Here is a 14,862-nt window from a genome sequence, read left to right as displayed (position 1 = left end):
GTAATCAGAGGAGGCAGTAGTGGACTTACCTCCTCCAAGCAGACACAAAACGACTGTAATTAAGCAGTCAAAATTTATTAACTAATTATTGGCACTGATTGGAGTTCGTTAATAAATTTTGACTGCTTAATTACAGTCGTTTTGTGTCTGCTTGGAGGAGGTAAGTCCACTACTGCCTCCTCTGATTACCAAGTTTTGGTTTTTAAACTCGTTTATATCCTTTTATTCTTTTGGCGCCTCTGTTCTTTTTATACAATACTAAGTCCACCCTGGGTGGAGGGTTGATACCCCTTTTCTATCTACAGAGAGCGACTTCTTAATCCTGAGTGGGGTCAGGAGTGGGGTCAGGACAATCTCCCCCACCAGTGGTTGCCTATTGGTAACCTTGGTTTGTGAGTATATGTTATCTACTCTTATTTCATTATCCCTTACCAATACATATTACACTATTGGGGCTCTTATTGTTCCTTTTGTTTATCGTTTCAATACAATCTGACCCATAAAAATGAAGCATGAAGCATGTAGTATGTGGTGGCTCACTGCACTGGAAAAGCACCAATAAAAGCAGATATTAAGCAAGGACTCTATAAAGCAAGTGATTAAACTGATCTGGAGCATTTTAGACATAAAGCAAGGAAAGACATGAGTCACAGGCAGCAAGGGCCCCTGCAAGAGTTACATATGCTCCTGTTAGTGATGTGCAGGTTGGGTCTTTCCCGACCCACACCCGACCCTAACCCGCCCCTCAGCCCGTGCCTGCCTACATCCAACTTCAGGGTTCCTTTTATAGACCTGCGTCGTCGATGACGTCACAAAAGGGGCTGGGCGAGCAGGCGCGCGGCTATAAAGCTGGAAGTCGGAAGCTGGCATTTGAAGGTGGCAGGTGGGGAAAGCAGGAGAAGAGGAGTGCCGGGCCGTCCCACACATCACTAGCTCTTATGGAGTGAATGGGACTTTTAGTTTTCTTGGTTGAGAGAGGAGCACAGTCTACTCTACTGAAGTTGTCTCCCCCCTTCAGCTTCCACGGGAAGATGGGGCATTTGTTTGAACACCTTTACTTAGGTGGCATTACTAAAAGAGAAGCAAAATTTCCTTGAGCACATGAAATGGTATTTTATTTTTACCGTAGATCGGAGACACCCTCTTCAGCACCACTAATGGCTACCATTTCCACCTAGAACACTGGTTGCCTGGATTTTGAGTAGGGCCAAAAAACCTGCTGCCTGATGTCGTCACCCTATGTAATAATGAGCAGAGTCTGCCGGTGTCCAGTTGAATTCCATAAGTAATATGAAATATATATACATAACTACACAAGTACTGCAGGAAAGTGGGAAAAATCAAAAGAGTGATATAGAGTTGTCTGATTTTTGAGCCAGACACAATATGTGTTTTAAGTTTGCCTTTAAATCTCACCTCATCTGTGTGTAGGTGTAAACGTTTAAGTAACGGGTTGGTGGTGGGAAAAAAACAGCGCACACATGACCCCTCTCCTCAAGCTACAACATGTGTTCATCTTAGTACAAAGGGATAATAATTCATTGCTTAAACAGGTCCTCCTAAAATACTATTCAAGACAATCAGGGCTATTTCCTCTGCATTTCCACCTCATAGCTGGTTCTTTGAGTAAAAACAACAAGCTCAGCGGAGACCTTCTGATCACTGGAGACCAATTAATAACATGTGACTTCCTCACAGGCTGCCATGAAAGTAAGTACGTTATAATCGTCTGCGATATTAATATCAGCTTTGGGAAACACCGGCATCAGCCCTGTTGGGAAGGAAGTGGATTGAATAAGGGCAGTGGAATGTTGAGTATTTGACACAAGAGAAGCAATATCTCTTTCTAATTCCCCTCTAGCACTTTCCTTATTGTACAGATACGTCAACATCAGCACGTCAAGGTTTCAGCCATCACATATGACTGTTAAATATGTTAACGCAATGTGATCTTATTTGCCAGCCTTTTAATAAACGCATGATTCATTTCCATTAACCGAGAAACAATTCATTGAAGATGGTGTCGAATACAGGTATGGTATCTATTATCTGGAAACCCGTTATCCAGAAAGCTCCGAATTATGGAAAGACCGTCTCCCATAGACTTCATTTTATAAGAATAATCCAAACTTTTAAAAATGATTTCCTTTTTTCTCAATAATAATAAAACAGTAGCTTATACTTGGTCCAAATACTAAGATATTGGTTATTGGAAGCAGAACCAGCCTGTTGGGTTTATTTCATGTTTACATGATTTTCTAGTAGACTTACGTTTCTTGCCGCACTCAGCACTTCGTTAGACTCTGACAAAGTGAAGGTGCGGCAAGAAACATGTAAGTCCCAGACACTCTCCACTTTTACATTGTACCACTAAAATGCGCACATTAAAGCTGAAGTTTTGAAAAAATATATAGTCCGTGTCCCGAAGTGGATTTGCAGTACAGCGCCGAGAGAGCGGGATTTCTTATTCTTGGCAGTACTTATCTGTTATCTACTGTGTATCCTGTGCATGAATGGCTGCCTCCATGGCTACACAGCAGCTTGTTTATATAAACTATAGTAGTACTTATCTGTTATCTACTGTGTATCCTGTGCTTGAATGGTTGCCCCCATGTATACACAGCAGCTTGTTTATATAAATTATAGTAGTACTTATCTGTTATCTACTGTGTATCCTGTGCATGAATGGCTGCCCCCATGGCTACACAGCAGCTTGTTTATATAAACTATAGTAGTACTTATCTGTTATCTACTGTGTATCCTGTGCTTGAATGGCTGCCCCCATGTATACACAGCAGCTTGTTTATATAAACTATAGTAGTACTTATCTGTTATCTACTGTGTATCCTGTGCATGAATGGCTGCCCCCATGGCTACACAGCAGCTTGTTTATATAAACTATAGTAGTACTTATCTGTTATCTACTGTGTATCCTGTGCATGAATGGCTGCCCCCATGGCTACACAGCAGCTTGTTTATATAAACTATAGTAGTACTTATCTGTTATCTACTGTGTATCCTGTGCTTGAAAGGCTGCCCCCATGTATACACAGCAGCTTGTTTATATCAACTATAGTAGTACTTATCTGTTATCTACTGTGTATCCTGTGCTTGAATAGCTGCTCCCATGGCTACACAGTAGCTTGTTTATATAAACTATAGTAGTACTTGTCTGTTATCTACTGTGTATCCTGTGCTTGAATGGTTGCCCCCATGGCTACACAGTAGCTTGTTTATATAAACTAAAGTAGTACTTATCTGTTATCTACTGTGTATCCTGTGCTTGAATGGCTGCCCCCATGGCTACACAGCAGCTTGTTTATATAAACTATAGTAGTACTTATCTGTTATCTACTGTGTATCCTGTGCTTGAATGGCTGCCCCCATGGCTACACAGCAGCTTGTTTATATAAAACTATAGTAGTACTTATCTGTTATCTACTGTGTATCCTGTGCTTGAATGGCTGCCCCCATGGCTACACAGCAGCTTGTTTATATAAACTATAGTAGTACTTATCTGTTATCTACTGTGTATCCTGTGCTTGAATGGCTGCCCCCATGGCTACACAACAGCTTGTTTTTTAAGCTATAGTAGAGTTTCTGAAGCAAACCCAGAGCAGGGCAACACTACATAATATTATCATTTCTTTAAATCACATTAATATTTTGGTGTCACTGTTCCTTTAAAATAAAAATGTTAAAAATGAAAAGGGGAGGACTGAGGACACAGCATGGAAATTCAACTGTATTAGAGGTACGCATCAGTACCGCTCATAAAAAGTTGACGATGGTTGAATCAGCCCCATGGTTTCAGTCGGGGTCACACCTGGTTTGCTCATAATAGACAGGGACCTTGAGTTAAAAGTCCACTGAGTAATACTGAGGATATTCTTGGCTGCAGTAGCAGTTGTGTGGGTTCTGTGTCTGCATACCTGGATCTTGCAATATTTAATTATTCTTTTTTGAGAACTGACTGGTCATAAAATACAATTTCTGTATTTAGGCAGAGATTTTTAACTGGGCCACCCAGTATTCTTGACTATTGGTTATGAAACACTCGTGGCAGTTTGGGTGACAATATGATCCAACTGTTTTAAAGCAATACTGGAGCTATTAGAGAAAGTGGAGCACAGATACCTTCCTACCATGAGGAGCGTGTCAGGGGGATGAATGTATTAGGCCTCCCGCCCCTTCCACCTTATACCTGTCCCCTAACTTGTGTGTCACCTAGATGTGCAAGGGGGCAAGTTGTTTCTGAAAAGAGCAGAATAGAGAGAGAAATAGGAATTTAGAGAGAGAAACAAAGGGGCAGATTTACTAAAGGGCAACTGATTCGCACACTTCGCAAATTCGTTACCACTACGCTAATTCTCTAAAATGCGAAGTTGTGTCCTGGGTGCCCAACGCTGGCGACTTTTCGCTAGTGATACTTCTTCGGTGCGTGTATTTCATAATGAAGATTCATTAGCATTTGTTTGTGCCTAGCAAAAATTCGCTAGTAAGGTCAATTTGATTAGGGGAGGCGCATAAAAGTCGTATATATACGTCTTTTTAAGAGATGGTGTAAATGCTTGAAGTAGCCACTTTTTATTACAAATGTCCAAGGGAGCTTAATAAACGCATAAAAGCTCCTCTAATGCCCTACATGAGCCCACCCTAAAATATATGTGGCATGGTAAAATCTGCAATTTAGTGAATTTGTGGAGCAACAACCATTCGCCAGATAGAAAAGTCGCAATAGAGTCCAAATGAACACTAGCGGCAGTCTCTTTCGCTAGCGAAATGTCGTCTGCACCTTTTAGTGAATTGGCCTCTGTGGATGGGATTTTTGGCGAAAAAGTCGCTAGTCTTAATCACTTCGCCCTGTAGTAAATCTGCCCCAGAGAGAGAAGAAGAAGGGGCAAAATGTTTATTTTGGTGATTAACCCCCCCCCCCGTGTCAAGTTCTTTAGTTTGGCCCCAGGCAACCCCCCACCCTCCGGACACTTCACAACTGTGAAACAGGTAGAATAATACAGCAGCAATTATATAAAGGGAAAAAGCCGTTACAAGTAAGCTCTTGCATCTGGAAGGCATTGATAAACACAGAGCGCTGATTTCCACGACTAGGGAATAATCATAAAACCTTTTTTTTTTTTTTTTTTTACGGCACATAAATGTTAAACATTACATAAACCATGGCCGATTGTATTCTGGGGACGCAGATACATTTGAATTTGTTTCACTCTTTTTCAGTTATGGTTGGGTGAGTTCAATCCTAAAATAAGGCATGGGGTAATATAAGGAATATCGATAAATCAGAGTATCGTTCATGCTACACTGCTGCCCGATACATTTTTTATCATTATTATTTAACATTTTCTTAAAAAGGCCATTGTTTAAGCTTGTATGCCAGACATGGCTGAGTGAGTTAAAGGCAACGCTATTAAAGCATAGCAGCATGGTGGCTAATGTGTACATACCGATATGGAATCTGTTAGCTGGAAACTCGTTTTCCAGAAAGCTCTGAATTACGGCAGGCCATCTCCCATAGACTCCATTTTATCCAAATATTTAAAGGGGTTGTTCACCTTTGAGATAACTTTTAGTATGATGTAGAGAGTGAGATTCTGAGACAATTTGCAATTAGTTTTAATTTTTTATTTTTTTAAGGTTTTTGATTTATTTAGCTTTTTATTCAGCAGCTCTTCAATTTGCATTATAAACAATCTGGTAGCTAGGGTCCAAATTACCCTGACAACCTTGTATTGATTTGAATAAGAGACTGAAATAAATAACAAATAAAAAAAAACAACAATAAATTTGTAGCCTTACAGAGCATTTGATTTTTAGATGGGGTCAGCGACGCCCATTTGAAAGCTGGAAAGAGTCAAAGGAAAAAGGCAAATAATTATGAAACTATAAAAAATAAATTATGAAAACCGATGGAAAAGTTGCTTAGAATTTTCTATTCTACTCAATGTTATCTTATAGGTGAACCACCCCTTTAAAATTTTTAAAAAGGATTTCCTTTTTCTCTGTAATAATTATTAAACAGTAGCTTGTACTTTATCCAAACTAAAATATACTGTAATTAATCCTTATTGCAGGCAGCACCAGCCTATTGGGTTTATTTAATGTTGATATGATTTTCTAGTAGACTTAAGGGCCCATTCACCAAGCTCGAGTGAAGGATTCGAAGTAAAAAAACTTCGAAATTCGAAGTGTTTTTTTGGCTACTTCAAACATCGAATGGGCTACTTCTACCTTCGGCTACGACTTCGACTTCAAATCGAAGGATTCAAACTAAAAATCATTCGACTATTCGACCATTCGATAGTCGAAGTACTGTCTCTTTAAGAAAAAACTTCAATCCCCTAGTTCGCCACCTAAAAGCTACCGAACCCAATGTTAGCCTATGGGGAAGGTCCCCATAGGCTTGGCTACGTTTTTTTGGTCGAAGGATAATCCTTCGATCGTTGGATTAAAATCCTTCTAATCGTTCGATTCGAAGGATTTTAATTTAATTATTCCTTTGATCGTTCGATCGAACTTTTTGCGCAAAATCCTTCGACTTCGATATTCGAAGTCGAAGGATTTTCATTCAGCAGTTGAATATCGAGGGTTAATTAACCCTCGATATTCGACCCATGATGAATTTGCCCCTTAAGGTATTAAGATCCAAATTACGGAAAGATCCATTATTCAGAAATCCCCAGATCCTAAGCATTCCGGATAACAGGTCCCATATGTAATGGCTCGACAAATAATTAACCTGCCCTCTCTCAACCTGAACCCATCGTGACCTGCCATGCTGTGATCATTTAGATACTGTCACCTGACCTGCCCATCTCTGACATCGTAGATGGAGGTAGGGTTAGTGCAATGTCTATAAATGTCAGTGCTGGGCCAGTTCCAGTTGGGAAATAATGCTAGGGGTGGTTCTTAGTCCACTCATGACCCAACAAGGGTTAAATGGCCAGCCTAAATCCAAGGGTAAGACTGCAAATTCTGGTGTTTTGGGCTGGCCTGCAAGGAATAGATGATCAAATCATACTGAGGAGCCTACAGAGGATCACATCAATATGCCAATGTGGTCCGTACCGGATAGGAAAACCACACCTTTATAAATGGGCAATTTCTGGCCAGGTATCGGTTGGGCAGGCCCATCAGTGGGCCCCATAGATGGCCCAATAAGCTGTCAACTTGGTACAGAAGGAATGATTATTGACCCATGTATTGACAGCGTTATCATAAAGTACATGGCACTGCCTAATTTTTATAACAAAGAAAAAAGCTAAATTTAAAAAAAAAAAGATTTAGTTGAAATAAATGACTACCAGAAAGGCTCAGCCTTATTCTGGAGCTTTCTGCATCCCAGGTTTCCAGATAACAGATCCCCTACATGGTAAGTTTCATACTTTCCACTGAAAGGGAAAGTTCGAACCAAAATCAACATCTGCTCTTACAAACTATTTTATGACTATTAGGGTAAATGAGAGAGTCACTGAAATTCACATTAACACTCTGACTTTTTAACAACGCTCTTTCCCAGTTTATAGTTTCTTTTCTTCGGTCATTTGCTTCAACGGCATATAATATTTCAGCAAATATGGCAAGAAAACGACACAGCAAACAGATGAAGGCTTCATATGAAATCCTATTCCTCAATCGATGCTAAAGATTTCCCATTCCAACCGCCTGAGTACCTGTTTCCCTTCTAAAGCCCAAAGGGACAAATAATGACCGTTTGAGGTTTCCACATTTCATGTCCGAGTATAAAACCCTCAGGATGAGGATTTATATGGATGAAGTGAAGAAATTTACACTCCCTTAACAAAACACGTAGCATTTCCTTCCATGTGTCAAAAAAAAAATCACAAAACAAAATAAATTAAATCACAGAGTCATTGCATTTCCTATTACAATTCCTAAGAGCCAGATTCGCAGCTAATGAGTACCATGCCAAACCCCCCTTGTTGGGTTTCTGTGCATTACAGTCAACAACTTTTATGACTTTGGCTCATTTTGTGTTTTATGAATCTGCTAAATGTAAACATTTTCTTCGATGGTTGCACAAGGTGTATAGAAAATGGTAGCAAATTTATTAAAAATGTCTGTATCAACTTAAGAAAATATATCAATCATGGGAAGGGAAATGATGTGGATAACAGTTTGGAAGACAGACTCAGAACTGTGCCGAATTGTATTAAATGTCAGAACTGAAAACCTTGTGTTTGCTGCTCATTACTTGTCCTGGTTGAGCCATAGGAGGCTTTGTATGTAAGATAATGACTTTATTCCCAGCCTATATCACTTATAATTCATCAGGACCAGCTGCAGGTAATACCCCAATTAAGGAGCTTCTTAAACCAGCCTTTTCCTCCCTCCCTTCTGTCTTTTTGTCTCCTACCTTCTGTGCTTCTGATTGAGTTTCTGTCCCACTCCTTTCCTGTAGCCACTGATCTCCTTCTCTCCTTCCTGGCAGTCCTACACTTGTGGTTATCCCTGACATTACACCTCTCTTTATGACCCAGCCATGTTTTGGCTAAATTCAGATTTTGAATCAGGATGAAGGACTTTTAGTCAGATATTTTAGAAAATAAAAGTCAAATGAACAAGCAATCCATTTTCAATGGGTTGTTAGAGGCTACAAACCAAGAGTACAGAATAATTACCCTTAGATCCTCACCAACCGTACAAATCAATTCTATATATAAATTAAAGTAAACATTTACATAAATTTACATTATCAATGTCCAAAAATTACTTTTGGACGTTGATAACTGGACCCTTTACATTCTATATATAAATTTAATACATTTAATTAAACATTTACATGAAAAACTGCCACTAAAAAATCACTTGAATTTAATTTTTTTCCCAAAAACTAAATAACATGAGTACAAGTATGGCACCACCCTAGAAATGGACAAATTTGCCCATCACTACAGAGGAGATCATTGGCGCCATCTTCTGGGTCTTTGGTCTTCTTCAGATCCTATTCCTTCCCTTCGGCAATTCACATAACTTTTCGGCACATGCACAGGTGGTACGAATACCGGACTGCTCCCACTGCACGTGCGCCAAATACAGCGTTCCCTTTTGGAAGAACACCGAAGACCCAGAACATAGCACCCATGAGCTCTGCTGCACTGCTCTGCAAAAATAAGTGAGCATGCAGTCCAGGGACAATTTCTGGAATAATGCACTATGCAGGCAGGGAAGGGGGACTATCTAGGGTAGTAGATGGGGCTTTTCTTATTGGAGGGGGGTTAGTTCTCCTTTAAAGCTTATTGTAGGGCATTATGGAATATGTAATCCACTTTAGCAGGTACAGGTATGGGATCTGTTACCTGAAAACCGTTATTCAGAAACCTCTGAATTACGGAAAGGCTGTCTCTATAGACTCAATTTTATCCAAAGTCAATGGGAGAAATTTTTAAAATTGATTGCCTTTTTCTCTGTAATAATAAAACAATTAATTGTACTTGATCCAAACTAAGATATAAGTAATCCTTATTGGAGCCAAAACCAGCCTATTGGGCAATCAAGATCCATTATCCAGAAAACCCCAGGTCCTGAGCATTCTGGATAACAGGTCTCATACCTGTATTATGAAATGCATGGAACCCTACTGTATTAGATTGCCTTTTATAAAACCTCATTTTATTTGACTTTATCCATACATTTTTCTATAAAAGAAACTTGAAAATCAACCTTTTCATGTGTCTTTCTAAGTAAGGAGAACATCAATTATTTTAATTGGAGTAAAATAGTTGGGTCTCCAGTTGCAAAGCACATTCATCATTGAAACAATCAGCTTGTTTTATGAGTCTTATTTTTGCTTTTTTAAATTCTTTCTTGAAAGCTGTAATAAGAGCTGATTTTTTTTTTATTGATAGAGTAATTTTAAGAGGAGGAGCTGTATAGATGACAGGTTCCTGGCTCACAGTATTTGTTATTAACAACTGAGGACAAAGGATCTGGCTCAATGTCCTATCTGTCAACAAGATTTGCCAATGTCTTTTCAAAATAGCACAGATGGCATGTTGTTGATAAATGGAGACATCACGTTAAACATATAATCGGTGTTTGTTTTTATGAAGAACAGACTCTGTCAGGGTTGATATAAATCTCTAAAGATTCATGACATGGACATAACATCAATTCTTGTACTCTTATTGCCTGCAACCTGTTTTCTATAAAAAAAAAAAAAAGCAGAATTAAAGAATTAGTCCACCAGGTGGGGAACTAGTGTCAGAGCCTTATCTCACTAATCTTTTTGAAAAATCCATGAACACTTCAGTACTTACCCCAATACAGTGCCCTGATTTCTTGTACTTCATGCTCTTTTGTATTGTAGGAAAGAAATTGGATTGCTCTCTTTGTCCAAAAGCAATACTTTTTGACATTTCTATGTCAGCTTTGTATTTATCACACGTTTACAGACTATTGTATGTCAAAAATAAAGTCAGACAAAGACCTTTATGTGGCCCTTGGGTAATCTGAGGGTTCATTCTTTGAGCCTCGTTTTTTGAAAGGACAAATTAGATTACAGATCTTCAGTTAACCAATGGATGCAGTGTAACTCAAGGAGAAGCTTGTTTTAGGGGCCCATTTACTTAGTTCGAGTGAAGGAATAGAATAAAAAAAACTTTGAATTTCGAATGTTTTTTTGGGCTACTTCGACCATCGAATTGGCTACTTCGACCTTCGACTACGACTTCGACTTCGAATCGAGCGATTCAAACTAAAAATCATTCGAATATTCGACCATTTGATAGTCGAAGTACTGTCTCTTTAAAAAAAACTTCGACCCCCTAGTTCACCACCTAAAACCTACCGAAGTCAATGTTAGCCTATGCGAAAGGTCCCCATAGGCTTTGCAATCTTTTTTTGGTCGAAGAAAAATTGATCGATGGATTAAAATCCTTCGATTTTTCGTTCGAACTTTCGATCAAACTATTTGCAGTAAATCCTTCGACTTCGACCCCAGGTAAATCTGCCCCTTAGTATTGTTATTAGAGCAATGTGGGAGTTTATACTATAAGTCGAAAAATGGCAGCAGGGTGATAGGGACATGCCCCAGTTCCCATCTATTCCTTCGACTCCCAGTGGAGTATAGGGAATCCATGAAGACTCTTCATTCAGATCTATTTGTTGCTATTCTCTTGATCCCATTCCATGTTTTTCCCATCTTTATAATTTCTTCTTCCACTGATCTTCTCCATGTTTTTCAAGGCCGTCTCCTTCTTCTTGATCCCTGTGGATTCCATTCTGGGGCTCTTCTTTCTATAAGGCACCAAGGCACCATAATTCAATTAAGCAAAAAATATGTCCCAAAAAAACATAATTGGTAAAAAAAAATACAACACTCATTTTAGTGCCCAAAGTTCTATCCACAAGCTTTATATTGCAAATAATGATCAATTTAATTGAAACTAATCTCCAACCCAAACAGAAAGATCGTAATCCACTGTCTGCTCATTGGAAAGTACTAGTGAGAAGCTGGATTTACTTACCAAGAAAGTTGTTAGATGATCTAATGCAAATAGCCCATGTTTAATCAGAAGTTTATTTTTTTACAGTAACATAAAAGAAAACAAACAAATCTACTTTTTTCAATGTTCTTGTTTCCAAAATGCTTCCTAAATAATCTCACACTGTAGTAGATCATTTTCCCTAAAAAAATTTATCTAAAAAGGATCATGGCTCATCCCATCCTCTAAATACTCTGCATTGTAAGTGCCTTATTAGGTTTAGTATGAACAATGCGAAGTGTTTCTGGCATGTAGCTGTGGATGTAATTATTCATATTTCAAAAGTCTAACGTTACATTTGGACGATCCAGTGGATGAACTTCTATCAACTCAAAGATAAAGCTCTTCATTCTAAAAAAGGACAGCAAATGTTGCAGTGTTGGTGGTGATGGTATTGTGGTGAGAGGAATAGCGATGGACGAATTTGTCCCGTCTCAATTCATAAATTTTGACGCTCGCATCAATTTTTCTTTCTTTTCAAATTCTTTTTATTGAATTTTAAAAATACAATACGATAAAGAACAAATAAACAATGTTCATAAAATTAAGGTTGATGTAAACCAAATGACAAATATCAAATATCCGTACATAACAAAACAAACAAAAAAAAAAAAAAAAAAAAAAAAATTCATATTGACCTATAGTTATCTAGAAAGCATTTAAATAAATAATTATATAAATAAATAAATAAAACCAAGCACTATAAATACTATATGCTTAAAATAGAATATAAATAAAATGTTATCAAATTCATTCATTAAATTCATCTTGCCTCATAAATTTTAGAACAACTTGTCTCTTAGCAGTATCTAATGACGAGATATATATAGACCATCTACATTGACGCATCAATTTTGATGCCAGTGTTAAAGTTAATTGGCGTCCAAATAATGGTGACGCGCATTGGTTTTGCCGTAATTGATTTTCCCGACGTGCATCCAAATTTTTTTTTGACAGTGGCAAATTTTCAAGGAAGTTTCCCAAATCTATTCTTCGGCGTCAAAATGAGCAAAATTCACCGCAAATTCGCGACTGCCGAATTTTTTCGCCCATCACTAGAGGGGAATCATCAAGATGCTTTGGTAATGGAATAATACATCACACAAACAGTACTAAAATATTTCATAGGGATAGGATTTTTATGGAAAATTGAAAGAATGATATGTGCTTTTCAATATTAGACCATATTATGGCAAAACAAGACTATCTGGTTTAAAACAAAATAAGAAGAAGGTAGGGCTCATTAACTAAAAGGGACAAGAGAGATGGATAACGTGTCTCATTTGCTTTTTGGGACATTTATGTACTTTGTTCCACGATTAAAACAGTTGAGAATTAGTGATGGGCGAATTCGAGCAGTTTTCGCCGAAAAATTCGTGAATTTCGCACGAAATTCAGGAAACGGCGAAAAATTCGCAAAACGACGCCGGCGTCTCGTTTTTGACGCTGGCGCCCGTATTTTTGATGCCGACGGCCGTTTTTTCGCGGGCGTTTGGCGAATTTATTTGCTGGCGGCGAATTTGCGAATTCGCGCCTGCCGAATAAATTCGCCCATCACTATTGAGAATAAAATGTACTTTTCAATTTTACCCATTTTATTTTCCTCACATCTTCATATTCATTACTGGTAAACTCACTTCCCAATATCCAAAACCCACTACAGGTCAAAGAACATACTTTCTAATTGGAATTATCCTTCTCCAAAAAAAATCCATTCTTCTATTGCAGTTTTAAAAGAAAATGTAAACCCTCGAAAATTAATAGTAAATTGCCCAGGGGTGCTATTCTGAGCACCGTTACATTTTTTTCGACTTTATTATTTTATAGCAAATAGTAAACAATTATATAATTAATTTAGAACAATGGCACTACCTGCTATTCACTTTGTCTGAAAAAAGGAACGCATTTTAAAGTTGATCATCTCTTCTCATACTCAGCTCACTAACTTAATTTTCTGAGATGAGCAACATTATAAAAAAACTTCCTTTTTCACTAACTTAATTTTCTGCTATGTCCTTTCAGCCACATTGAACGGCAAGTGGCGCTGTTGTTTCATATTCATTATGTAAGTAGTGAAAAAACTATCATTTAAATAGCAAAGTACCCAGAAGAGTACATAGAAGAGGCTTTACATTTCCTTTAAGGGGGTAGAAGAGAGATGACATTAATGAGAACAAGGAACACACATTTTGGGGAGCATAGACAATTAGAGGCACATTTATCAAAGGTCGAATTTCAAATTCATGTGAGTTTTTTTGAACTCCCTTAAATTCGAATATACTCGGGGGTTATTTAAGAAAAAAAAATCAAATATCTAAGATTCAAAAGAATTTTACAGATCCGAAAACTCAAATCAAACTTGATTCGAGTTTGAAAAAAACTGGAATGTCAGGAATTCTACAAACATCTCCAAATTGGTCACTGGATCTCTCCCATTGACATATACATGAATTCGACAGGTTTTAGGTGGTGAATAGTCTAATTTGAATTCTTAAAGGGCCAGAGTTTGATAAATCTTGAAAATCGAGTTTCGAATTTTTTACTTGAATCAAGTTCGGATAATTCCCTAGTCGAATTTGACAGCTTTGATCATAACAAAAATTTGAAAATTCAAAATAAATCAGCCCCTTAAAGTTCCAGAAAAACAATGGATTACAAGAGACACATTCTGATTCAGGGGAGGCGTCATGAAGAGTTGCCACACACAGGGCCGCCATTAGAAATCACGGGCCCCATACAACAACATACACCCTGGCACCCAAGATCCACCCACCCACCCTGCCACCCAAGCCCCACCCACCCTGCCACCCAAGCCCCACCCACCCTGACACCCAAGCCCCACCCACCCTGGCACCCAAGCCCCATCCCAGATCCCGCCCACTCCACATCACAGTTAAAAGACCACACAGACATCAGCGCTAAAAAAGTAACCCCCCCCCCACACACACAAGTTATAAAAAGCTATTGATGGTCAGGGCCCCCATATAAGTTTGAAAAAAAAAACTATTGGTGCCAGGGCCCTCCATATAAGTTTTTTTTAAAAAGCATTGGTGCCAGGGCCCCCTTACAAGTTAAAAAAAATTGGGGCCCCAAAAAATATTTTTGAAAAAAACATTATTGGCAGGAGCCTATAGAATATTAAAAGAATACATTGGTGGCCAGGGGATTAAAAAAAAAAACCACAAATTGGTGTTCAGTAGAATTGAACTCATGGCTTCAGGACTTCAGCTTCACCTCCTTTCGTGACTTTGGGTCTTTTCGCTGCTTCAGGAATTCAATTTCGGCTGTTTTCGTGGCTTTGTGTCTTTTCGCGGCTTTGGGACTTTGGCTTTTCGGCACT

This window comes from Xenopus laevis, chromosome 5S, assembly GCF_017654675.1.
Source record: "Xenopus laevis strain J_2021 chromosome 5S, Xenopus_laevis_v10.1, whole genome shotgun sequence".
Lineage (NCBI taxonomy): Eukaryota > Metazoa > Chordata > Amphibia > Anura > Pipidae > Xenopus > Xenopus laevis.
Note: the sequence above shows the minus strand (reverse complement) of the source record.